A 25,467-nucleotide genomic window follows, 5' to 3' on the forward strand; every position below is an offset into this window, starting at 1 on the left:
ATTTCCCACTGAGAAAATCGCTGTTAAGCACAAGAGAAAATTCACTGGACAAGACCATGTCCTGTTATTTGTTTAACGCCAAGCCCTGATAGACTTTCATTTATAGGAACCACTAGGACACATTGCAAAGCTCCATAACTAATAAACCCTGTTCCATGCAAATTATGCAATCTGTATCTCATAAGAGTTAGTTTTGTTTGCTTGATGGTCTGTCAAACGGAGACTCTAAAAATTCTTTTCTAGCAGTTCATTTCTTTCTAAGCCACTAAAACAAATGGCTTTAAGTCAAGCAAATAGGCTTCAATGACCAGAACAGGATTTTGTTTTGTTTATGGGTTAGTTCCCAAACTTAAATCAGATTTGAACTATTTTGGATTCTCTTTTGCTAAAGTCATTTCCTTAGGTACAATGGAATGAAGGTGTGGGTTTTATGAAGAAAAATGTTAATTACTCAAAGAGTTGCATGAAAATAATATTGAAGTAGACAAAGAAATTCAGACAATAAGACAAAATGGTGACAGGAGAACGGGCGTTCCTTTTTTCCTCGGATAAGGATGAGCTGGAACACAACATATCCATGGCTCAAGAAAAATTCACAGTTCTGATGGAGATAAACTTAGAAAGCCTCGAGACAGCCCAGACTCGTCAGATTCTCACAGTTAATTAAAGAAGTGAGTGAAGGCATCAAGGCTTGCTCCCATCTGCCTGAATAATTCACCGCCTGTATCCATTATTAAAACCTGTTACTTCTCCACAATGATTCCCAGCTCGAGATGGATTGGTCTCAGAACCAAGAGATAAATTGTAACAAGGCCTACAGCTATATTAATAAATTGAAATGAACATTTATTTGCTCATCTAATTAGAACTGTAGTTTTCCCAAATAGTGTAGTAATGCATTACCTTGACAGGCAGCACTACCTACCTTTTGTGAGATAAAATGAACAGGAGGGCTTTGCCCCAGATTTGGGGTTTTCTCTGCATAAAAAGTTCTTTGGTCACCGCTGTTCTTTTCAACCATTCATTCCATCACTATGCTCCGCTGATTCTATCTCTCCAGGATTGATGGGAGCTTAGCTTTTGAGGTACTTCGTCAGAGGCCTGCAAAGAATTGTGCATATAGAACACACATTCTTCTTTTGTCCTGTCTCTCTTTCTAAAGGGTTGCAGGAGGAAAAAAAAAAAAAAAGAATGTAAAGGTTTTCCCTACCCCCTCCCATCTCCACTTCCCTTCATTAGGAGTACAAAGCATTAGAGCTCAGAGGTTCAAAGAACCTGTGCTTGGGGTTTAATTCCTGACTCAGTGGCTAACCAGTGCATAACCTCAGTTTCTTCCTCTGAAAAATGACACTAATAGTATCCATTTTTGTAAGATACATGTGAAGTTTAAAGAGAATGTCTGTAAAGGGTGGAACCAGAGTAGGTGCCTATCAGTAATAAGTGCTATTATCGTTCAACCATTGTTACCCTTTCCTGTTTGCAAATTAGATTTAAAAAAACCATCACATTTGTGTGGAAATGTCTTTCTGTAACAGAGCTAAGTTTTCAATTTCTGAAGTTCAGAAATGAATATTATGGTACAGCAACATAAAACTTCTCATTATAAAGGATTTCCATAGCAGATGAGACTTCATTATGTAGTTGGAAGAGACCTGATTTTTGTTATGGAAATCCTTTATAATGAGAAGTTTTATGTTGCAATACCATAATACTCATTTCTGAACTTCAAAAATTGAGAGCTTATATCTTTGCCCTTTGCAGGCAGAGGGCCTAGGACACAGTAGCTCATAGGACGACATAACCAGTCATTGGTTTTTTACCACAATAATAAGTGTGTTGTTATGTAAGCTCCTACAAAATAAACAGTTCTCTGCTGGACCTATGACCCTTTGAGGCATAAAGAAGCTAGAGAAGTCAGGCCCTCTGATTGATTCTATGCAACAGTCAGATTCAAATTCATGCTCCTGCAGACTTCAGCCTTGTGTTCCCATAAGAGGAATGCACTCTTTCTTTCTTGAAATGAGTAGAAATTGTACTTACCACATACTTGTTTGAAATTTTGATGGAGCATTTTTCGTTTTGATAAATGAGAAAAAATTTTAAATAAATTTCTGGGTTGTCAAAATGAGTACCAGCTCCTTTAATCTGTTCTTCACCTTGCAGATAAGGTGGAATATTACTGATGATATCTTCTTGCCAGGTGCTGGCCAGGGCGGCCTCATTATAAGGAAGAGGATTAAACTTAGTTTGAGAAAAAGATCATTTCTCATTTTTTTCTAGTGAATTTCAACTACTGAATAAGGCAAACTTCACAAGTTTGTAACCCTTTGTGAAAGTAAAATTTAGAAAAAAAATTATTTGCCAGATATTAAATAAATTACTGAAAGATCTTACCATGCTCCTTTACAGTGGTTTTGCTTCCTGGGCAAGAGAGTAAATGAGACAAGTAAATATTAAATTTTATGTTATCTAAACAAATAGTAATTGTCTGGAAGCAGGCTCTTAATCAATATAAAACAAAGGGAGGCAGAATTCTATTGAGACACTCATTCAATAATTCCTTATGCTGTATATTTCATGGAATGTTTAAAGACCATATACATTGAAATAAAATTGTTTTAGAGGTTTTAATAATTTTTTAATAAAAAAATGCACACTTAAGGTAAAAAAACTTCAACAAATACAGAAGATTTGTAAAGTAAAAGTCTTTCATGCCTCCTATCAGAACAACCAATCTACTATTTAATTGTAAACGTTATTAATAGCTGCTTGTATATGCTTCCAGAAACCTCCATGCATATACAATTATATGTGTATGCTTCCTGATTTGTTCTGTGTTATACAGATGAACTTGAACTATACATATTTTATATGTATAATTTATATTTTATAAATATTAATGTTGTATCTTGGATATTTTTCCCCATGGATCTATCTCCTTATTTTAAGGGTTGCATAAGCGTTTTTTTTGTTGTTCGTTTTTTAGCATAGATATACTGTATTTTCTTTATTCCCCTGTAGATAGATATGTAAATTGCTCAAAATTTTTTAGTTTTGTAAATAATGCTTCAATGAGCATCCTTAGAGCAGCATATTTGCTCATATAATATTTGAATCAATCCATCCCACATGTGAGTTTTAAAAGATACTGCCAAGTTTTCCTCCAAAATATAGTTTTAAAAAAGATTTTTCCACTATTTTATAAGATATTCTCATACTTCAAAGAATACAATTAAAACCTAGTTAAATCACAGCAAATTATTCCTTTTTTTGTGTGTGTGTGACAAATGGAGTGTTCATTCATTAATTAGAGAATTAGCAATGCACCTCTTTCAAAACAGGAGGAAATGTCTCTGGATGCCTGATCTGAACTCAGTCAATGCAATAGAGTTGCCAGAAACATTATTTCAGAGGCTGCTGCTGCTGCTGCTAAGCCACTTCAGTTGTGTCCAACTCTGTGCAACCCCATAGACAGCAGCCCACCAGGCTCCTCTGTCCCTGGGATTCTCCAGGCAAGAACACTGGAGTGGGTTGCCGTTTCCTTCTCCGATTTCAGAGGTTAATTAGAACTAAATCTTGAGACATTTCCACTATCCTAGAGACCTTCAAAAGGGTTTTTGAAAAAAACCCTTTTGTTTTTTTTTGTTTTGATTTTGTTTTTCCTGATTACAATTGCCAAAGAACATACCAACACTATAACTCTTTGGCCTAATGGGAGAGTGAAATATAAAGCATTGACATCTTATTAAAGCTATATTACTTTATTTTTTTAACGTGGAGCATGAAAAATTTAAGATTGGTGTAGGCAGCTTTTCAAAGCTAGATTTTCAGAAGGAGTTCAGAGGAGGAAAACAAAATTGGGGTCTTCAGCTTAGAATGGTTTCTACTTGAGGGGCTTCCCTGGTGGTCCAGTGCGTAAGACTCCATGCTCCCAATGCAGGGTGCATGGGTTCAACCCCTGGTGGGGGACTAAAATACCACATGCCGCATGAGATGCCCTAAAAATAAACAGCGACAACAAGAAGAATGGTTTCTACTTAAGGTAGAGAAGAAGCTAGATGTTCAGCCCTGCACTGGAGACTCTATCTGTTCTTCCCCCTCTTCCATAGTCATGGAATCCATGGCTTTTAGCTGAGCACACAGTGGTCCAGGTTAAAGACCTCATGCCATGCTTGAGGGTGGACATATAACTAAATTCTAATAAGTTATATGCAGAAATAATGTGTGCAGCTTCCAGAGTTTATCTTTAAAGAAAGAGGATGCCCTCTTTTCCCCTCTTTTCCCCTCTTTTCCTTCTTATCTGTTGAAATGTACTAGTAGTTGAGAGTCATCTTGGGTCCCTGTGACAAGCAGCTTAAAAAAACAGTAAATTAGAAAAGAGCCACGCACTTCACAGCTTTCCTACTTATACTCAGGCTATTGCAGGAGAGAGAGCTAAGGTTCTGTCTTTCTTTTCTGTTATATTTTGAGTTTCTTTTCCAGCCATCAGACGTGTCCTACCTATCAAAAAGTTCCTACTTTTGAGATTCTCAACAACTTCGATTGAAGGTCTTGAGTGAAGCACTTTTCTTAGCAGGGCTGGATTTTCTTCTGCGTCTGTTTGTAGGCTGTGTGTCTGTTGAATTAGTTCATCACTCCCTGAGGCTTTGCTAAAAGCAACAAGAAGGGTCCAACACATGCCAACATTTTGTATTACTTAGGAATCAGTAGACGGCATTCCTAAAGTCTGAAAAGACATTTTGCCACATTTAATATGGATCATCCCGGTTTACTCCCTGCAATAGTGCCTTCACCATCCCACCTCTTCCACTGAGCAAATTAAACATTTTAGGTTCTGTTAGCTTGAAGCAACCTTTCCTCCTCACACCCCCTGCAGCTCTGATACCATATTCTGTTTTCGTTAGGAATTACATTTGGCTGTGCTAATCAGAGAACTGAGAATTAGTGGCTTCATGTGGAGGAGGAAGGAGGCATGCCTCACACAGGGAGAATTTCAGAGCACCAGTATTGCTGGTCTGATTCTTTTCCCTTTTACCTCATAGCCCAGTACAGACTGGCTGGTTGATTCCAGCAACTACAGAACACACAGAACAAAACGTGTGCCTCCTAGCAGCTTCTGTCCTACTTTAAGTAGCTATGAGGAATTTCTTCTTACATACTATTGGCCAGATGTGCACTATGTGATCATGTTTAACTGCAAAGAAGGCTGGGACTGTGGCTTTCTAACCCAGGCACAGAGTTTTTCCACCAAATTAGGATCTGGGCTGTGAAGAAAGTCAAAACAGAACGTTCTTTTAGTTTACCTAGGTCATGAATCATTCTAAACATTTGATACATTGATAGTTTATTGCAATGGAAGATTTTGTATTCTCCCAACCCAAGAAACCTACATCCCCTTTTGTATTTCCATAAGAATCTATCTAACTTGTAAAGGGTCCCCTAAATGAAACACTTTGATCAATAGAGTCTCTCATTTGGGATTCTTTACTAAGAAATTCCAGAAAGGGATATTGCGCCTGAGTAATAGAACTAGTGTCAGAAATAACAGTGCAGTGTGTGAAAGAGCCATCAATGCCTAGAGCTCTCTTTTCTGGGAGGTGTCTTTTTGGCATGAAAGCACTGGATCTCATGCACTTAAAAAAGCATGTCAGAACTGCTCCCTGAAAAAGAGAGAAAAAGGGAAGAAAGGGAAAACGAAAACCTCAAAGTAGCATGACTGGGTTAGGTAAGCTAATCACACTCTTTCTCCCTGAAACCCTAGGGGTTATAGTGAAGAATTTAAATAAAACATGCTGTGTCTCCAGCCTGCTGTTAGTGATGTTCTGTGGTCACCATCATTTTTCTCCTTCTGGGAATTCAATTTGTCCCTATTGTGCCAAGGTCACGGATTGAAGGATCTTAGTGGCCATCAGGGCTATGCCTTTGAAGCAAAGGGTCAGTGCATTAGTACAAAAGGGAATTAATCCAGTGTGCCGGCTCACCAAACGGTGGTTAATTCATTTAAAAGGAATGACCAGGGTTCCTATTCTAGGTTTCCATCTGGACAATCAGAAGCCTCCCTTTTCCCAAACAAGAACTTCATTAATGAATATTCAACGGAAAGTATTACTTCATTGTCAGCTCTAATTGCTAGCTTTACCTTATTAGTAGAAGCATTTCTGTGGCTGAGCCTGACATACATTTGTTTGCACACTGTTATTAGTCAAGACTCAGTGAAGTCTTGTAATTAACACCTCCACATTATCTCATGCAGTGAAAGCAAAGACAAAACCAGATGACTCACTTTGTTTTAGCTTTGCTCTTGTTTTCTGATAGAGCAGCACTTAAGGAGAAGTGTAAGCTCATCAGAATGCCATATGGAGCCAACAGAAACCATAAAAGGGTTTTCAGGAAGCGGAGCATGGAAGTTCATTAAGTGAACAACACTACAATCAACATGCTGATTTAAACCTCTACCTGGCACTAATAAATTGCACAGGTACATTACCTGCATCGCACTTAGCAACCATTCCAGGTCACTGATGAAGGATCCACAGTTCCCAAGAAACAGGAGAGATAACATATTCTCTGTAAACATTATGAAGTTAATGATTCACAGGACAATTAGATCGCTTTCAGAAACCTTATCAGTTTAGAGATAAAGCAGACTAAGACAATAACTGTATTTTGATCTTTCCTACCATTCAGAATACTATGTCTGAAAATTGGCTCCCTGTAGCTTTTAACTGATATTTTCGTAGGAAAAAAAGGAGGGGAGGGTGGAGGGGAAGAGAATGTCAACAGTTCATATTTCAGTTTTATATTTGGAAAGAGATCTTTTTCTAAACGCCTCTATTAAAAAAAAAAAAAAAGTGTAGCGAAAGAAATTTTAAAAGCCAAGCTATCATCCTGTCTTTTTCATTGAATTAACCAAAAGTCTAGTAATTGTTTATTTTTAAATGCAAAAATTAAGCACCAACCTTAACAGAGAGAGATACCATCATCCAAAATTTTAACAATTAAATCTGCAAAATCTGTCATGGTTTAAAAGAAAGAACTGCTTATTTACTGTTTGCAAATAGTTCTTTCCTAATACAACTTAAAGTGAAAAGCAGCTACACTAGAGAAAGGGAATAATATATGCAACGGCATGGCAACCTTTCAATTAGAAATTATTCCCAAAGCTATTAAGTTAAAATTGCTGTTATACACAACTTGTCCTAGCCAAATGAAAACAGGCTTAAAATTTTAATAGATCCCTGTCTGTTTTCAGGCTTCCCTGATGGTTCAGACAGTAAAGAATCCACCTGCAATGTGGGAGAACTGAGTTGGATCCCTGGGTTGGGAAGATCCCCTGGGGAAGGGAATGGTTACCTGTTCCAGTAATCTTGAAACGGTTTACCTTAGATTGGGACTCAAATCTACATGGCTGGGACTCGAACGCGCCAAAACCCAGTTTGGGACTTAAGCCCAAAACCCTGCTTGGGACTTGAACCCACGTGGCTAGGACTCAAACCCAGCCAAAACCCACAGTACTTGGTTTCAGGACTTAATGAAGCTCAGGTTCTTGACGTCTCATCACAGAAAGAATTCAGTGAGAGACAAAGTGATAGGTAAGAAGTGGGTTTATTCAGATACAGAGAGAAGCACATTCCACAGAGTATGGGCCATCGCAGAGAGTGAATGTGGCCCGTAAATTTGGCATGGTTAGTCTTTATAGGCTGGGTAATTATATATGCTAATGAGTAGGAGGATTATTTCAACTATTTTTGGGAAAGGGCGGAGGCTTCCAGGATATGGGCCACCACCCACTCCTTGGTCTTTTAACAATGCCCCGGAACTGTCATGGCACCTCTGGGTGTGTCATTTCACTTGCTGATTGAGGAGCAAGGTCTAGTCTTGTCTACCATCTTAGTCCCATTTAATTCTAATCAGCTTTATGATGTGTTCTTGGGCTATGTCATTCTTTCCAAAGTTGTGCCCTGCCCCTTTCCCTCCTGTTACAATCTTGCCTTGAGAATTCCTTGGACAGAGGAGCCTGGCAGGCTACAGTTCATAAGGGTGCAAAGAGTCAGACACAGCTGAGCAGCTTTCACACTATGTCTGTACTAAATTCCCAATATTAGAAAAATATTCATCACAAAGAAACAAGAATGACCTGTCCATGCTATCCAAAGCAATCCGCAGATTCAGTATAATCCCTATCAAAGTGGCAATGGCGTTTTCACAGAAATAGAACAAACAATCCTAAAATGTGTATGGAACCAAAGAAGACCCCATGTAGCCAAAGAAATCGTGATAAAGATGGCTGGAGTCATCATGCTCACTGATTTCAAATTATATTACAAAGCTATAATAATCAAAAGAGTGTTATTTGGCACAAAAACAGATAGAACAGAGAAAACAGAAATAAGCCTATGCTTATGTGGTCAATTAATCTACAACAAAGAAGCCAGGAATATACAGTGAGGGAAAGACAGTCTCTTCAATAAATTGTGTTGGAAAAACTGGACAGCCGTATATAAAAATAATGAAACTGGACCTTATACTTATACTTATAAGATACTTATACTGTAGTATCTTATACTACAGACAGCAATGAACTCAAAATGTAATAAAGACTTGAACGTAAGACCTGAAACCATAAACTCTGAAGAAAATATGGGTGGCAAGCTTCTTGACATCAGTCTTGGGGATGGTTTTTTTGGATCTGACTCCAAAAGCAAAGGCAACAAAAGCAAAAATAAACCAGTTCTCACTTTTTGTACAGAATAGGAAACCATCAACAAAATGAAAATGCACCCTATGGAATGGGAGAAAATGTTTGCACATCTTTGTTTATTTATTTACTTTTGGCCGCGCTGGTGTGTTGCTTTGTGCAGGCTCTCTCTGGTTGCAGCCAGTGGGGGCTGCTCTGCTGCATTGCACGGGCTCCTCATTATGGTGGCTTCTCTTGTTGCAGAGCACAGGTTCTAGGCGCGCAGGCTTTGGAAGCTGCAGCACACAGGCTCAGCAGCTGCGGCTTGCAGACCCTAGAGCAGGGGCTCAGTAGTTGTGGTACCTGGGCTTAGTTGCTCCACGGCATGTAGAATCTTTCCAAACCAGGGATAACACCCATGACCCCTGCATTGGTAGGCAGATTCCTATACAATGCACCACCAGGAAGTCTTGCAAATCTTGTATTGAATAGGGAGCTAATATCCAAAACATATAAGGAACTCACACAACTCAACACCAACAACAGAAAAAAAAAAAAAAAAAAAACAACAATTAAAATGTAAGGAGAGGATCTGAAGAGACATTTTCCCAAAACAAACATACAGGTAACCAACTAAAATGAAAAGATGCTCAGCCTCACCAGTCATCACAGAAAGGTAAATTAAAACCAGTGAGGTATCACCCCATACCTGTTTGAATGGCTATTGTTGAAAAGACAAGAAATAACAAACGTTGGCAAGGATACAGAGAAAAGGTAACCCTTGTGCACTGTTGGTGGGAAGCAACCACTGTGGATAAAACTAAAAATAGGATTACCATAGGATCCAGTAATCCCACTTCCAGGTATTAATCCAAAGAAAAATGAAAACACTCACTTGGAAAGATAAATGCGTCCCCATCTTAAATGCAGCACTATTTACTACAGGCACAACATGGAAACTGCCTAAGCATTCACTGATGGATGAATGGATAAACAAACTGTGAGATACTGGAATAAACCATAATGGAAAAGAATATTAAAAAGGACTGTATATGTGTATAAAACCGAGTCACTTTGCTATACAGCAGAGATCGGCACAGCATAGTATATCAACTATATTCAATTTTAAAAAAAAGGTGTGAAGTAGATACAGACATACCTATACTTATCTATACACATATATATGTAATTCAGCCCTGGTGGCTCAGCAGTAAAGAATCCACCTGGCAATGCAGGAGACAAAGGTTCAATCCCTGGGTCAGGAAAATCTCCTGGAGAAGGGCATGGAAACCCACTCTAGTCTTCTTGCCTGAAGAATCCCACGGGCAGAGGAGCCTGGCAGGCTACAGTCCATGGGGTCACAAGAAGTCAGACACAACTGAAGCCACTTAGCATGCATGCACATAATTCAGCCATAAAAAAGTAAATAAAGCAGTGTTATTTGCAAAAGCATGGATGGAGCTTGAAAGAACTGTGCTAAGTGAAATAAGGCAGAGATAGATAAATACTGTATTATCACATTTATATGTGTCATCTTGAAAAAAAGAACATAAAGCTCGTAGACATAGAAAATAGATGAGTGGTTGTCAGAGGCAGAGGTGGGGGTGGTGAACAGAATGGGTGAAGTGGGTTGCTAGGAGAATCAATCTGAAAATTCTTATCACAAGGGGAAAAACTGTAACCCTGTACAGCGATGGATGTTAACTAGACTCATTGTGGTGATAATTTCACAATATATATCAAATCATTATGTTTTACCTTGTAATGTGTGTGTGCTCGGTCACTCCGTCATGTCTGACTCTGCGACCCCATGAACTGCACCACGCCAGGCCCCTCTATCCTCCACTACCTCCCAGAGTATAACTGGCACTAATATAGCATTATGTCAATTATAGCTCATTTTTTTAGAAAATGAGTGCCCACCAGTTGCCTGGCTCCTCTGGAAACGCTGCTGCTGGGTTTGTAACTGATCATGCCGGGAGGAAAAGGCCCTTTTATACTATACATGCATTTTATATCGCCCTTATCATCCCCGCCATGCTCTGTACGAAACTGCTTTATCATTTTATGCCTGTACCTGGGCTGATGTAAACGACTGAGTAAGGACTGTTACTGCCTTCATGTGATTTGAGGAAATTATTAAACACAGCAGCTTCATCACTGAGATCCCAGGGGTGCTCTCACAACTCCAGTGGGTATGTCTCTGTGGATACTAGCAGAGATTTCAACAGCTTTGGAAGCTGTTATTTCCTCTCTGCCCAAAAAAACACCACCATGAAAGCATTTTCACGTTCATGTTGCTGCCCTCCTGGTACACTGCTGTCCTTATTGCACCAGAAGAGCACAGTCTGAAAATAGCAACAGAGACTGTTTTGTGGCCAGTGAATAGGAAGGCTAATAATAGCATTGCTTCATTGTTTGGCAAGAACCCAAGGCTACCCCGGCCAAGGAGCAGCACACGCTGCAGTAACCAAATCATAAAATTTCTCCAGGGAATGGTGCAGCCTTTCAGAACATGTTTTATATTCTGGGGTTGCTTAGGAAGGAAATAGTTCAGAAGTTGTTTTGACACAGTGTGGTTTGTTTCCAATTTGAAGGCAGGGGGCAGGGCTGGAGAAATGAGGCAGGAGGTCAGTTGAACAAAGGGTGCAAAAATGTGTGGGTAAGGAGTCCCTGACAGGTGGTGAGAGGGCCGTGGCTCAGGAGCCCGGGCCGGTGTGGAGTTTGTCCCTGGTGAGGATTTTGTCCCTGTCTGGCTCCCAGTGCTCTCAGCATCGCCTTTCACACCCCTGTTATGTTTATTTCTGTTGAACTTAAAGAGTGACCTTTTCCAAACTGCAATGCATTGTTGACCCACATGCATTTCTGAGACCTAGTTTCCCTGAATGCCTTCCTTGTTCCTGCAGAAGAGAGCTCTGTTTGAGAAAATAGGAAGAGGCTGAGGGTAAAGAGCATTGGCATGGGAATCTTTGAGGCATTGAATCCTGCCTGCTATTAATAATTTAGAAGTGTTTTTAATGCCCTGATATGGAAGGAAGGTTTTTTGACACCAAAGGCATCTAAATATTAATTTCAGAGGAATTGGTTGTTACAAGCAGTTAACATCCATTTTGTTAGTTGACCTCCCAAGGAAGGTTAATGCACTAAAATCTGGTCATTAAGTATAGTAACAAATGTTTTTTCAGTGAGGTTATTACTATCATAAACTCTAATCCATGGTTCACAGGCAGCAGCATCTAGTGCAGCGCTCTGACTAATGAAGAATTAACTATTTCTGAGCAGTTAATAAAGATTTTTTCCCCCACCAATCAACATACTCTACATGATCCTTATAATTACTAAAAGCATTAAGCTCTGGGTATGAGTTGCCCACATGTCAGACCGGAATTCTGCTCTGAGTAAATGACAAATGGCAAACCTAATCCCATTTCACTTAATTTTTTTTCCAAACATGTTCACTGAAATAAGAAATAATGGAATTCCTAAGTATTAGAAAAAGATGGTCCAGTACGAAGCATTTGCTAAATGAGAATTGATGAGGTCTTAGTCATGTTTTATTGTGATGGAAGATTTTATACAGTAGTTTAGTTCTTGCTAGAATTGAGAAGTTAATCGGCTACAAACAAGGCTTTGGGGCTTGCTTGTTTGTTTTATTTTTATTTTTGCCTTTATTAAAGAGCATGCTCATCCACAAGAAGGAAGGAGGCAGATACTTGTGTAAGAAACACTCATATATCGTTCTCATCACAATAAGAGGGAAAAGGTACAACCTAACCTTTCTAAAAAGCCTCGGGGCAGTGTTTTGCTTTTCAATGGAAAGGTCGTCCAGAATTAATTAAAGTCACTTTCCCGCTGAGGACGGAGCATTTGGCTTTACTTTGAAGGCTCTAAGTTGCTCAGACCAGTTTCTTAGAGACCTGAATTTAAAGCAGCACAGCCAAGCCCTGGGTGAGCCTTTCGGAAGTAATCTTCTGGAATCAGAAGTCTGAACAGCTAATACACTGAGGCCTTAAGGTGCCTCTAAAGACATAGGCCAGAGTTGATAGCGTAAAATAAAAAGAATGGCCTACTTTCCCTGGGACGATCAACTCTCATTCACGTAGAATCAGCCTTCATATTGTCACCCTTTCCCCTCCTTATTTTTAACTTCGGCTAAATCCTGTCTTTGAGACAGATACCACCATAATGAACAGGAAGGAAGGGAAACCATACTTAGCCAAAATAAAAGGGACTTTGTCTTATAGAAAAGAATGTGTATTTTGGAAAGGCTTATATTACATATGAATGCCCCTTTAAAGGGGCAAATACACTGATACTACATTCCAGGGGATCGCATAGAGTCGGACACAACTGAGCGACTAACACACACACACACACTGACACTAGCTCACCATCTCATAATATTTTTTGTGAAAGATTCAATACATTGCTAAGTCACTTCAGTCGTGTCCGACTCTGTGCGACCCCATAGATGGCAGCCCACCAGGCTCCCCCGTCCCTGGGATTCTCCAGGCAAGAACACTGGAGTGGGTTGCCATTTCCTTCTCCAATGCAGGAAAGTGAAAAGTGAAAGTGAAGTCGCTCAGTCGTGTCCTACTCTTAGCGACCCCATGGACTGCAGCCTACCAGGCTCCTCTGTCCATGGGATTTTCCAGGCAAGAGTACTGGAGTGGGATGCCATTGCCTTCACCGTTCAGTATATTACACACAGCTAAATAACCAGTAGGACTGCACACACTGGGACTATAGGTACCACTTGTGTGTTTGGTACTTTGCTTGAAAATAACTGCATCATTTCCCATTCACAGTGACAGCCTTTCTGAGTCTCAGTTTTCCCATCTGTAAAATGATATTGTAATATCTACTTTGAGGAATGGTTGTAAAGACGAGTGATAATATACACCTGGTGTACAGAAAGGTCTAGTATGACTAGTACGACTTTGCCTTTACACAATGCCCATTGCTTTATGTATTTTGTGCTTTATGAAAGTGGGTAGAATCCTGAAACACCCCACGAAAACCTTTTGGATGGAAAATGAGACTCAAGGGAGTAATAAAATATTAGCCTGACTTCTAAAAATTGGGGTTTGACTGAGTCAAGCTCATCCATCATGACTCTCATTAGACACAAGGCCTTTCCCAGTTACTTCAGCCAGAAATATTCCTTCCAACCTCTGTGTCCTAATTTGCTTTGTACTTTTCAAATACCATTCTTCACACTCATTCTTTGCTTAGAGTAATTTGTAGATAGGTCTTGGATCTGTGTTCCCAATACTTGATGCAGTGCCTCAAACACAAGTACTAAAAGGAGTTCATAAATTTCATGAACTCTCATTTGTCCTACCTAACTGATGATTATTGTTGTTGTTGTTCAGTGGGTAAGCTATGACTGACTCTTTGCAATCCCATGGACTGTAGCATACCAGGCTTCCCTGTCCTTCACTATCTCCCAGAGTTTGTTCAAACTCATGTCCATTGAGAGGATGAGATGGTTGGATGACAACCCATGGTGGGTGAATGAATGAATGAATGATTTTGGAGGTCACCTGCTCTTTCTTTATTTTTTTATAGTGTATCTTTTCTCTCACTTTTTTTTCCTTTACTTCTAAAAGAAGTCTCTAGAAGTTTGCTCAACCCCCTCCCCACTATTTCCCCGTGGTTGAACAGTTGACAGTAAAAAGACAGCCAGAAGGCAGCTGTTTGGACGGCTAGATTATTTCTAATCTGGGTGTTTGCAGATCAGGGGTTTCCTGCACTTTGACAAAGATTCTAAAGTGAACACAGTAGACAGGAAGATGCAGGTTGAGACCCTATAAAGATGAATCAAAGTGTCTTTTGTAGTCACTGTTTTCTCCATATCCTTATTGCCATATCCCTCATGGTTCATAGAAATCACAGAAAAGAGAAATTAACATTTCAGGATTACTAGTGATTTGCCATGTTAACCTTTGGCATGCTCTTTAACCTCTTTAGACTTGAGTTGTCTCATCAACAATAATAGCTTACACTATTCTAATTACTTCATAGGCTTGCTAGGCAAATCACACAATAAGTGAGGCAAAGAACTTAGTCGAGAGAGAAGTATGACACAAAAAATATTAGAACTAGATATTAAAAGAAGACTAGGTAAGCTAGTGTAACTTACTTGTCCTTAATGATTAATGTCATCTGAATCAACTTACAAATAATGAGAAAAATTAAATTCGCTTAAAAACAAAATACTATTGTATTAAGAGCAGGAAGGAGCCATAGAAAGTTTGATTCATTGCAAGGTTAAGAATATTGCCGTAGTCACTCTCATAGCGTTCTGTGTTCCCCATCCTCACAATGAATATCCAATATATTTAGAATAAACAACATGGGGAGATGTTATCAAATCAAAAATGGTTTTTCTGGTTCGATCAATGGTAGAAATCTAACCTGTCCATTTTAATACCCATCCCCTTCTCCTTAACATATGCATGTGATCATTATTTAATGGTGACCAAATGGTCTCAGTGACTCTTGGCAAACTTGAACACATATAATTTCCATCTCACCACCAATTCCAGTTGAGGCAGTTCTGAAATGGAGCGAATGCATTTAAGTGTTGGGCTGACAGTGCAATGCTAGTACTTTCCTACTCATAAGGAAGAGGAATGCAAATACTTGGAAACACACAGTAGAGAGAATAATTGAAAATGGGTTCAATGTCTTCATCCTCTGAGAATACATGTGAGCATGTGTGTGTTTGTAGTCGCTCTTTCATGAAATGTGTATGTGTCTGTTTTGATTCTGAGGCTTCCCTCTGCTGTATGTAGTTTTCACAGAGGGGTTCCGGCTTGTAAAGGTTAACCGTGCAGAAATCAAGGCTTTGTGCATTTTTGCAAAGGTCACATTCATCAGCAGTTCCGGAAAGACTGCTGGGCAGGGCCCTGGAAACCACCCCATGATTGAACCATGGCTCTGGGTTTCATTTCCTCAAGAACGCTGCTACAGCCCCTGGTTGTGTCACCAAGAGATAAAGAGGCTGCTCAGTCACTTGAAATTCAATTTGTACATTACTCAAATCCAGCCCACCTCTTTCCTTCATGGTGTTTGGCAGCTGCTTGCTAGCACTCTGCATTTCAAATGCCTGAGCTGCAGGAAGCTGTTTAATAAATGGCATAGGTTTTGATTAATGTAACAGACTGAAAATAGACCATGATGTAATGCATATCTTACCAGGAATCACAGATCAAATTGGACGGTTTCAAGGGACCATGCTGTAGCAGAGAGTTTTCTCCACAGAAATGTATTTTATGGTTTTTATAATACCTTGAAGGGTCAAACTGTAGAATGTATACATTTTGGACCTGGAAGCCTGCCCTGTCGGTCTAGGAATAGCAATTATAGTTGGCCACACAAGAAGCTCCAGAGAAAACAAGATATTTGACATTGACTCCGGTCATCTATACTTCACCAGAAGTCTTAGTATTATTTATTTTCCAACTACAGATAAACAGAAATGCTAGTAAACTTCTGGTAGTACCTATAAACTCAGTTATTTTTCAAGTCAGACCTTTAGTTTCATCTAGTAATCTAAAACCCTCATGTAGCCCTATGCATAAAGATACTGATTTAAACTTTACTTTTTTAGTAGATAAGATCATTGTGATTCATCTTCCTTGGTTCTAGAGAAAAGGATCAGTGAAAAGAAAAACAATAGGCTTGTATGCCAAGATCCCCTTATATTTGCTGAATCAACTTACAAATAACGACTCATTTTTCTTAGTTAAGTGAATGATATTGAAAAGTTAAAAAACAGAGTCTAGAATGTAATAAAAGGAGGAAATAAATTCATTGCTCTTAATTACTACTTACTGAATCTGTACGTTGTGAGCTGCTTGAAATCACTTTGGGTATTTAGTCAAAGTATAGTGTGTGTGTGTGTGTGTGTGTGTGTGTGTGTGTGTGTGTGTCTTAAGGGTTCCATGGTTGGGGTAGAAGGTAAGGGCAATCATTCTCTCTTGCTGCAAACAGAAAATTAGACTATAGGAAACATTTTTACACGTCTCTTTTTCCCTACAGTTAAATTTCACTTTGCCAGCATGAGAATTTGTATAATTTATGAATGATCTCATACTCTGGTTCCTGTAAAGCAATTGCCTTGTTAAGAGTTACACTGCCTGTGAGGGAGAGCCGACATTAATACTGTTGGGCTTTTTGGGTCACTTTTTCCCTGCACATGCCAGTGTAATCGAAGCACTTTCTTAACTAACACAGCCAAGGTCATGGTTTCAATAAAAATAAGTTAACTTCAAGCAGAGCAAAACTCTTCCAACCACTGTCCACAGTTCTAACCAAGCCAATTGTTTACCAAGAGATTATCAGTTAAGTAAAATCTATCATCAACATTCTATGACTAAAACCAAAAATTGCTTAAACCATACTATCAGACATACCTTGTTTTCTTCTGCTTCACTTTATTGCATTTTGTGGGTACTGCATTTCTTATCAATTAAAGGTCTGTGGAGATCCCGCATTGAGCAAGTTTGTCAGTGCCATTCTTCCAACACCATTTGCTCACTTTGTGTCTTTTACCTTTTGGTAATTCTCACAATATTTCAAACTTTTTCATGATTATTATGTTTGCTATGATGATCAGTGATCTTTGATGTTACTTTTGTAGTTGTTTTAGGGCAAAATGTACCACACCCATGTAAGACAGCTCGTGTAATCCATAAAGGCTGCATGTGTTCTGATTGTTCCACTGTCCAGCTGTCTCTCTCCCTCTCCTTGGGCCTTCCTATTCCTTGAGACACAATAATATTGAAATTATACAGATTAATAACACTACAATGGGCTCTAAGTGCTAAAGTGAGAGGAAGAGTTGTATGTCTCTCCCTTTATTTATTCTATTTATTTTTATTTTTGGCTGTGCTGTCTTTGTTGCTGTGGGAAGGCTTTCTCTAGTTGCAGCAAGCAGGGGCTGTTCTCCACTTGTGATTAGACTTCTCATTGCCATGGCTTCTCACGGGGTAGAACACAGGCTCTAGGCGTATGGGCTTCAGTGGCTGCAGCTCACAAGCCCCAGAGCATAGGCTCAGCAGTTGTGGTGCACAGGCTTAGTTGCTCCATAACATGTGTGGTCTTCCCAGACCAGGGATCGTACCCATGACCCCTGCATTGGCAGGCAGATGCTTAATCACTGGACCACCAGGGAAGGCCACGTCTCTCACTTTAAATCAAAAGTTAGAAATAATTAAGCTTAGTGAGGAGGGCAGATCTAAATCTGAGACAAGTTGAAAGCTAGGCCTCTTGTGCCAAATAGTTAGCCAAGTTGTAAATGCAAAGGAAAAAGCCTGGAAGGAAATGAAAAGTGCAACTCCAGTGAATATGCAAATACTCAGAAAGGAAAACAGCTTTATTGCTGAGATGGAGAAACTTTTGATGGTCTGGATAGACCATCACCCATAACATTCCCTAAGTCAAACCAGTACAGAACAAATCCCTAGCTCTCTTCAATTCTGGGAAGGCTGAGAGACATGAAGAAGATGTGGGGAAAATGTGTGAAGCTAGCAGAGATTGGTTCATTAGGTTTAAGGAAAGAAGTTGTCTCCATGATATCAAAGTATGAAGTGAAGCAACAAGGGCTGATATAGAAGCTATAATAAAGTTATCTGGAAGATGTAGCTAAGATGATGAATGAAGGTGCAGCTGAACAACAGAGTTTCAATGTAGACAAAATAGCCTTATCTGCAAATAAGATGCCATCTAAGACTTCTATAGCTGAAGAGGAGAAGTCAATGCCTGGCTCCAAATGTTCAAAGGACAAGCTGACTCTCATGAGATAATGCAGCTGGGGATTTCAAGTGGAAGCTAGTTTTCATTTACTATCTTTCCTGGGCCCTTAAGAATTATGCTAAATCACTCCATCTGTGTTTTCTAAATGGAACAACAAAACTTGGATGACAGTACTGTTGACAGCATGACTTGCTGAATATTTTTAGTTCATTGTTGAGACCTATGGCTCAGACAACGAATCCTTTGAAAATATTACTGCTCATTGATAATCACATGGTCACCAAGGGGCTCTGATGGAGGTGTACAATGAGATTCATGTTGTTTTCATGCCTTCTGACACAGTATCCAAGGATCAAGGAGTTGTTTCAACTTTTTAAGTCTCATTATTTAAGAAACACACTTCAAAAGCCTGTAACTACCACAGATGGTGAATCCTCTGATGAATCTGGCAAAATAAACTGAAAACCTTATGGAAAAGATTTACCATTCTAAATGGCATTAAGAACATTAGTGATTTATGGGGAAAAGTGCAAATATCAAGCTTAACAGGAGTTTGGAAGAGAAATTGATTCCAACCTTCATGGATGATGTTGAGGGGTTAAAGATGTCAGTGGAGGAAGTCACTACAGATGTGGTGGAAATAGCAAGAGAACTAGAATTAAAAGTGGAGCCTAAAGATGTGACTTAAGTGCTTCAATGATGATAAAAACTTTAATAGATGAGCAGTTGTTTCTCATAGATGAGCAAAGAAAGTGATTTCCTGAGATGGAATTTACTGCTGGTGAAGATACTATGAATATTATTGAAATGACAACAAAGGATTTAGAATAACACATAAACTTAGTTGATAAAGCAGCAGCAGGATTTGAGAGGAAGGAAATGGCAACCCACTCCAGTGTTCTTGCCTGGAGAATCCCAGGGACAGGGGAGCCTGGTGGGCTGCCGTCTATGGGGTCACACAGAGTCGGACACGACCAAAGCGACTTAGCAGCATGGATAAAATGTCATCAAAGACCATGGCATGCTGTAGAGAAATCATCTGTGAAAGGAGGAGTCCTTTGATTTGGCAAACTTCATTGTTGATTTATTTAAGAAATTGCCAGTCCCACCTTTAGCAACTACCACCTGATCAGTCAACAGCCATCAACATCAACTAGTTTTTCCTAGTGTATTCTGTTCATCAGGGTTCTCCGGAGAAACAGAACCAATAGGAAGTATATATGTAATATATACATATATGTAGAGAGAGATTTGTTATAGGAATTGGCTCATGTCATTATGGAGGATGAGAAAGCCCACAGTTTGCCATGTACAAACTGGAGACCCAGGAGAGCCAGTGGTATAATTCAGTTCAAGTCCAAAACCCTGAAACAAGGAGTGTGATGTCAGAGAGCAGGTTGAGGATAGACATCTCAGCTAGGGCAGAGAATGAATCCATGCTTCCTCTGATTTTTTTTCCCACTATTGTTTTTGTTCTATTCAGGCCCTCAATTGATTGGATGATGCCCACCCAAATGGGTGAGGGCTGTCTTCCTTCTTCCTCTACTGATTCAAATGCTAATCTCATCCAGACACTCTCATAGACACACCCAGAAATAACCAGTTATCTGGGCATGGCTTAGCCTAGTTGGGGCTTCCCTGATGGCTCACCTGGTAAAGAATCTACCTGCTATGTGAGAGACCTGGGTTCAATCCCTGGGTTGGGAAGATCCCCTGGAGAAGGGAAAGGCTACTCACTCCAGTATTTTGGCCTGGGTTGCAAAGAGTTGGACACTACTGAGTGACTTTCACTTAGCCTAGTTGAGTTGACACACAAAAGTAATTGTTCCTCACATGACTGTTTTATGTCAGCACGCAGTAGGCACTGAATGCAGCAAACCACTGAGCCCCATGATTCATGTTTGCCACATGGTCTTCCTCTTGGCTAAGTTCATTCTGAACTTCATGTAAGGTTCTTTGAACTTGGTCCTTTTTCAGTCTTTGTGTATGTTTCCTTATCGTTGTAATTTAGCAACCTTGGGTCTTCCTTGTACCCTCTTCCGTAGTCTCCTTTTTTTTTTTTAAGATAAAACCCTATATTTGCTAATGTATGTATTTATTAGGAATTTGGAATGCATTTTTAAGTGCCTTAGTATTTTAGGATTATTGTTGTGTTCTTGGTACTCTGGTTACAAAGTTGCATAATGATCTGACCCAACTCTATTTAGTCAAAGAATCCTATTATTTCAGTGCATGATTTTTTAGAACACAGAATCTTTCAGGAACACATGCATTGCATAATAGCAAAAAAGCTTATATATGGCACCTCAAGTCTGTGCTTCTGAGTAACCAGCAGTACAACAACCAATATTCAACTAAGATTCAACAACTAATGAATTATATTTCAGCAACTAATGAATTTGTATTTCTGGACATCAGAATCATGATTGTAGTATTCATCTGAGTCCAACTCACTCAAATAGAGTTAGTTCCCTTAATATGCCCATGAGATTATTCCTTACAAATATCTTTTAAAGGGCAGCAAAACTTAGAAGTTGGAAAATATTGGTTTCATTATATGAAATAAACTAAACGTAGTTGACTCAACTATTAGTTTATATTAGGTGGTTTTAGTGTTAGTTTCAGTATTTCACTTGTAAAATGATGAAATCCCTAACCACCTATGGTTTAGGGGGTAAATAATCTTGTTCGTAGGTTGCCCCATGATCCCTCTGCGTTCCCTACGGATCCGTGCCCCACAGTGATTCATGCTAGACTGTGGACTTTGTTGTACCATGCTGATTGCAGAGAATTTTTCTTATTTTTTATTCACTTTAAAGTTAATTTTTAGAAGTCAGAGTTTTCATTGACAATATTATATTAACAAACTCGTATTATTTCAGTTTATATTTGTAAAGGACCATAAAGATGTGGCCTCAAATTTGGACAGGCTTAAATTTCCATCCGTATCATTAAAATAGTGATACTAAAAGTACAACACACAAGAAGCTCATGGCAGACAAAGGCCCATTTAAGTGTGATGTTTCCTAATCGAAATCACTTAATAATTTAGTGAGATTTTTCGATAAGGATTGAATTCAGATTTGCACACAAAAATGGTATACAGAGGCTCATTTGTGCATGCACAAAATATATTTGACTTGATCATAACTGAGTATTTGGTGCTAGCAGAATAAAATATGACCATTTAAATGGCCTGCGTGACCATATAGGCCTGACAAAACAGTCCTCAGCCAAAACCAATCACTGTCCCAACACTCATGCATTGTGGACTCAGTCAGAGAAATGTGTATTCAGACTTGATGGCCTTTGTGTTTACTGGGACTTTTCTTCTTCCTCTGGGCCCTGCCAAGCTGACCCTAGCCCCCTTTGAAGTCTGTGCTAACCCTAAGATCAGAACAGATGCATTGGAGTGGGTTGGGAAAGAGAGGAGAAGAGAGCTCATTAAGTGCTCACATTTTTAAAACATTCTCAGTGGATGACAATGATTGTTGAAAGAGTTCTATCTCTCCATTCATAGGTTTAAAAGTTAACATTCTAAGATACCAACTTATCGTTATGGTAACATGAATGCTAGTGTCCGGGAAAAGAACAGAAGGTTTTTGAATAACAAAAGTAATTAATATTGTATCACTGAATTTAAAAAATAGAAGTATTCAAAATATGTTTAATATATCCCTTTCTGCTTTTTAAGGTTTTTTTTTTTTTTTTTACTTACTATCTTGAGTACATGGTTGTATATTTTTATTCATCCTGTACTTACCACAAAATAGGGTGTTGCACAGGTTTTTTTGTATTTTTTTTTTTCATTTAAACATTTTTTAATGGTTTCTGCATGCCAGATTTAGTGCGCTAGGAAGTTGAAATGTAGCAATGCCTTGGACAGTTTGCACTATGATGGAAGAGACAGAACAAATACGAAAATAAATGAGCAATCGAGATTGCACTCAGGGCTATGAAAAAAGGAGAGAAGGCAATAGGGTGGAAAGAGAAAGAGGGAGAATTTACTTTACACAGAGTTGTCATGAAGGCCTCTCTGGGTGGGTACCATCTGGGCAGAGGCTGGAAGAAGCCGGCAAAGCAGAGGTCCGGGCACCAGGAACAGCAGGTACAAAGGTCCTGAGGAAAGCGTACACGTAACCTGTTAATTATTAGTTTATGTGTTGCCTTATCGTATCACCAGCAGAGGTATCCTGTCATCTGGGCAATAGCCATTATGTGTTTTTTTGTTTTAATTACTTATGTATTTATCGATTTGACTGTGCTGGGTCTTAGTTGCAGCATGTGGGATCTAGTTCCCTGACCAGGGATAGAACCTGTGCCCCCTCCATGGGGAGCATGGAGCCTTAGCCACCGGACCACCAGGGAAGTCCTGCCATCATGTGTTTATAATCAAATAAGTGAGTGTGTGTGTGTGTGTGTGTGTGTGTGCACGTGCACGCGCTCAGTCATGTCTGACTCTTTGTGATCCATAGATTGTAACCTGCCCGGCTCTTCTGTCCATGAATTTTCCAGGCAAGAATACTGGAGTGGATTGACATTTCCTTCTTCAGCAGATCTTCCAAACCCAGGGATTGAGCCTTCGTCTCCTGCATTGGCAGATTCTTTACCACTGAGCCACCAGGAAAGCCTCAATATCATCATTACTAATAGTTAACATCTTTTGCTCTTAGTATACTCCAGAATCTACAGGCTTTGCCTGTGTTGCCTAATTTAATTCTCACAACAGCCTTACAAAGTAAATGAGGGAGCTGAGGTTTAAGGTGGGTGAGTAAGTTGCCCTGTGTTACACAGTTGATGTATTAAACTGCTGATCTAGAATCCGAGCCCAGGCTTCCTGAAGTTAACAACCCTCATAGTTAACCACCTGTTGCGGACGGACTTGCGTTTCTCCCAAAACTCGTGTGTTGAGGCTCTAACCACCAGTATTTGAGAATCTAACTTTAATGGGAGATGGAGATTTTAAAGAGGTGATTATATGAAAATGAAGGCATTGTGTGGGCCCTAGTCCAATATGACTGTTGTCTTTATAAAAAAGAGGAAATTCAGACACAGACGCCTTCACACGCAGAGGGAAGACCTTGTGAAGATATAGAGATGACAGCCATCTACAAGCCAAGGAGAAAAACCTCAGAAGAAACCAATCCTGCTGACGCCTTGATCTTAGACTTCTAGAGAACTTCCAGAAATGGTGAGGAAAGAAATCTCCGGCATCCCTAGCAACCTAATATGCCATTCTCTGAGGCTAACAGACAAGAAATGAAGAACATTTTTTTAGCAGCAACATTCAGTTCAGTTTAGTTTAGTTCAATTCTTAAAGTGATGGGAATACCAGACCACCTGACCTGCCTTTTGAGAAACCTATATGCAGGTCAGGAAGCAACAGTTAGAACAGGACATGGAACAACAGACTTGTTCCAAATCGGAAAAAGAGTACATCAAGGCTGTATATTGTCATCCTGCTTATTTAACTTATCTGCAGAGTACATCATGAGAAACGCTGGACTGGAGGAAGCACACCAGGCCTCCCTGTCCATCACCAACTCCCAGAGTCCTCTCAAACTCACATCCATTGAGTTGGTAATGCCATCCAGCCATCTCATCTTCTGTCATCCCCTTCTCCTCCCACCGTCAATCTTTCCCAGCATCAGGGTCTTTTCAGATGAGTCAGCTCTTCGCATCAGGTGGCCAAAGTATTGGAGTTTCAGCTTTAGCATCAGTCCTTCCAATGAATATTCAGGACTGATCTCCTTCAAAATGGACTGGTTGGAGCTCCTTGCAGTCCAAGGGACTCTCAAGAGTCTTCTCCAACACCACAGTTCAAAAACATCAATTCTTCAGTGCTCAGCTTTCTTTATAGTTCAACTCTCACATCCATACATGACTACTGGAAAAACTATAGCCTTGACTAGATGGACCTTTGTTGGCAAAGTAATGTCTCTGCTTTTTAATATGCTGTTTAGGTTGGTCATGCCTTTTCTTCCAAGGAGTAAGTGTCTTTTAATTTCATGGCTGCAATCACCATCTGCAATGATTTTGGAGCCCAAAAAACAAAGTCTGTCACTATTTCTACTGTTTCCTCCTCTATTTGCCATGAAGTGATGGGACCAGATGCCATGATGTTAGTTTTCTGAATGTTGAGCTTTAAGCCAACTTTTTCACTCTCCTCTTTCACTTTCATCAAGAGGCTCTTTAGTTCTTCACTTTCTGCCATAAGGGTGGTGTCATCTGCATATTGAGGTTATTGATATTTCTCCCAGCAATCTTGATTCCAGCTTGTGCTTCATCCAGTCCAGCATTTTTCATGATGTACTCTGCATATAAGTTAAATAAGCAGGGTGACAATATACAGCTTTGATGTACTTCTTTTCCTATTTGGAACCAGTCTGTTGTTCCATGTCCAGTTCTAACTGTTGCTTCCTGACCTGCATACAGGTTTCTCAAGAGGCAGGTCAGGTGGTCTGGTATCCTCATCTCTTTCAGAATTTTCCACAGTTTGTGGTGATCCACACAGTCAAAGGCTTTGGCACAGTAAATAAAGCAGAAATAGACGTCTTTCTAGAACTCCCTTGCTTTTTCAATAATACAACGGATGTTGGCAGTTTAATCTCTGGTTCCTCTGCCTTTTCTAAAACCAGCTTGAGCATCTGGAAGTTCATGGTTCACGTACTGTTGAAGCCTGGCTTGGAGAATTTTGAGGATTACTTTACTAGCGTGCAAGATGAGTGCAATTGTGTGGTAGTTTGAGCATTCTTTGGCATTGCCTTTCTTTGGGATTGGAATGAAAACTGACCTTTTCCAGTCCTGTGGCCACTGCTGAGTTTTCCAAACTTGCTGGCATATTGAGTGCAGCACTTTCACAGCATCATCTTTCAGGATTTGAAATAGCTCCACTGGAATTTCATCACCTCCACTAGCTTTGTTTGTAGTGATGCTTTCTAAGGCCCACTTGACTTCACATTCCAGGATGTCTGGCTCTAGGCGAATGATAAGTCACTACAGGGCTTCCCTGGTGGCTCAGGTGG

The 25,467-nt window shown here is 39.7% G+C and overlaps 1 protein-coding gene across 5 annotated transcripts in view; it reads left to right on the forward strand.

Annotated features, from left to right (window-relative positions):
* Positions 1–25,467, forward strand: part of LOC147368971 (uncharacterized) — a 513,832-nt gene that overhangs the window by 410,458 nt on the left and 77,907 nt on the right. The window lies entirely within an intron of this gene.

Source organism: Bos grunniens, chromosome 7 (genome assembly GCF_055505025.1).
Source record: "Bos grunniens cultivar Pamir isolate PY7600 chromosome 7, Bosgru_T2T1.0, whole genome shotgun sequence".
Taxonomy (NCBI): domain Eukaryota; kingdom Metazoa; phylum Chordata; class Mammalia; order Artiodactyla; family Bovidae; genus Bos; species Bos grunniens.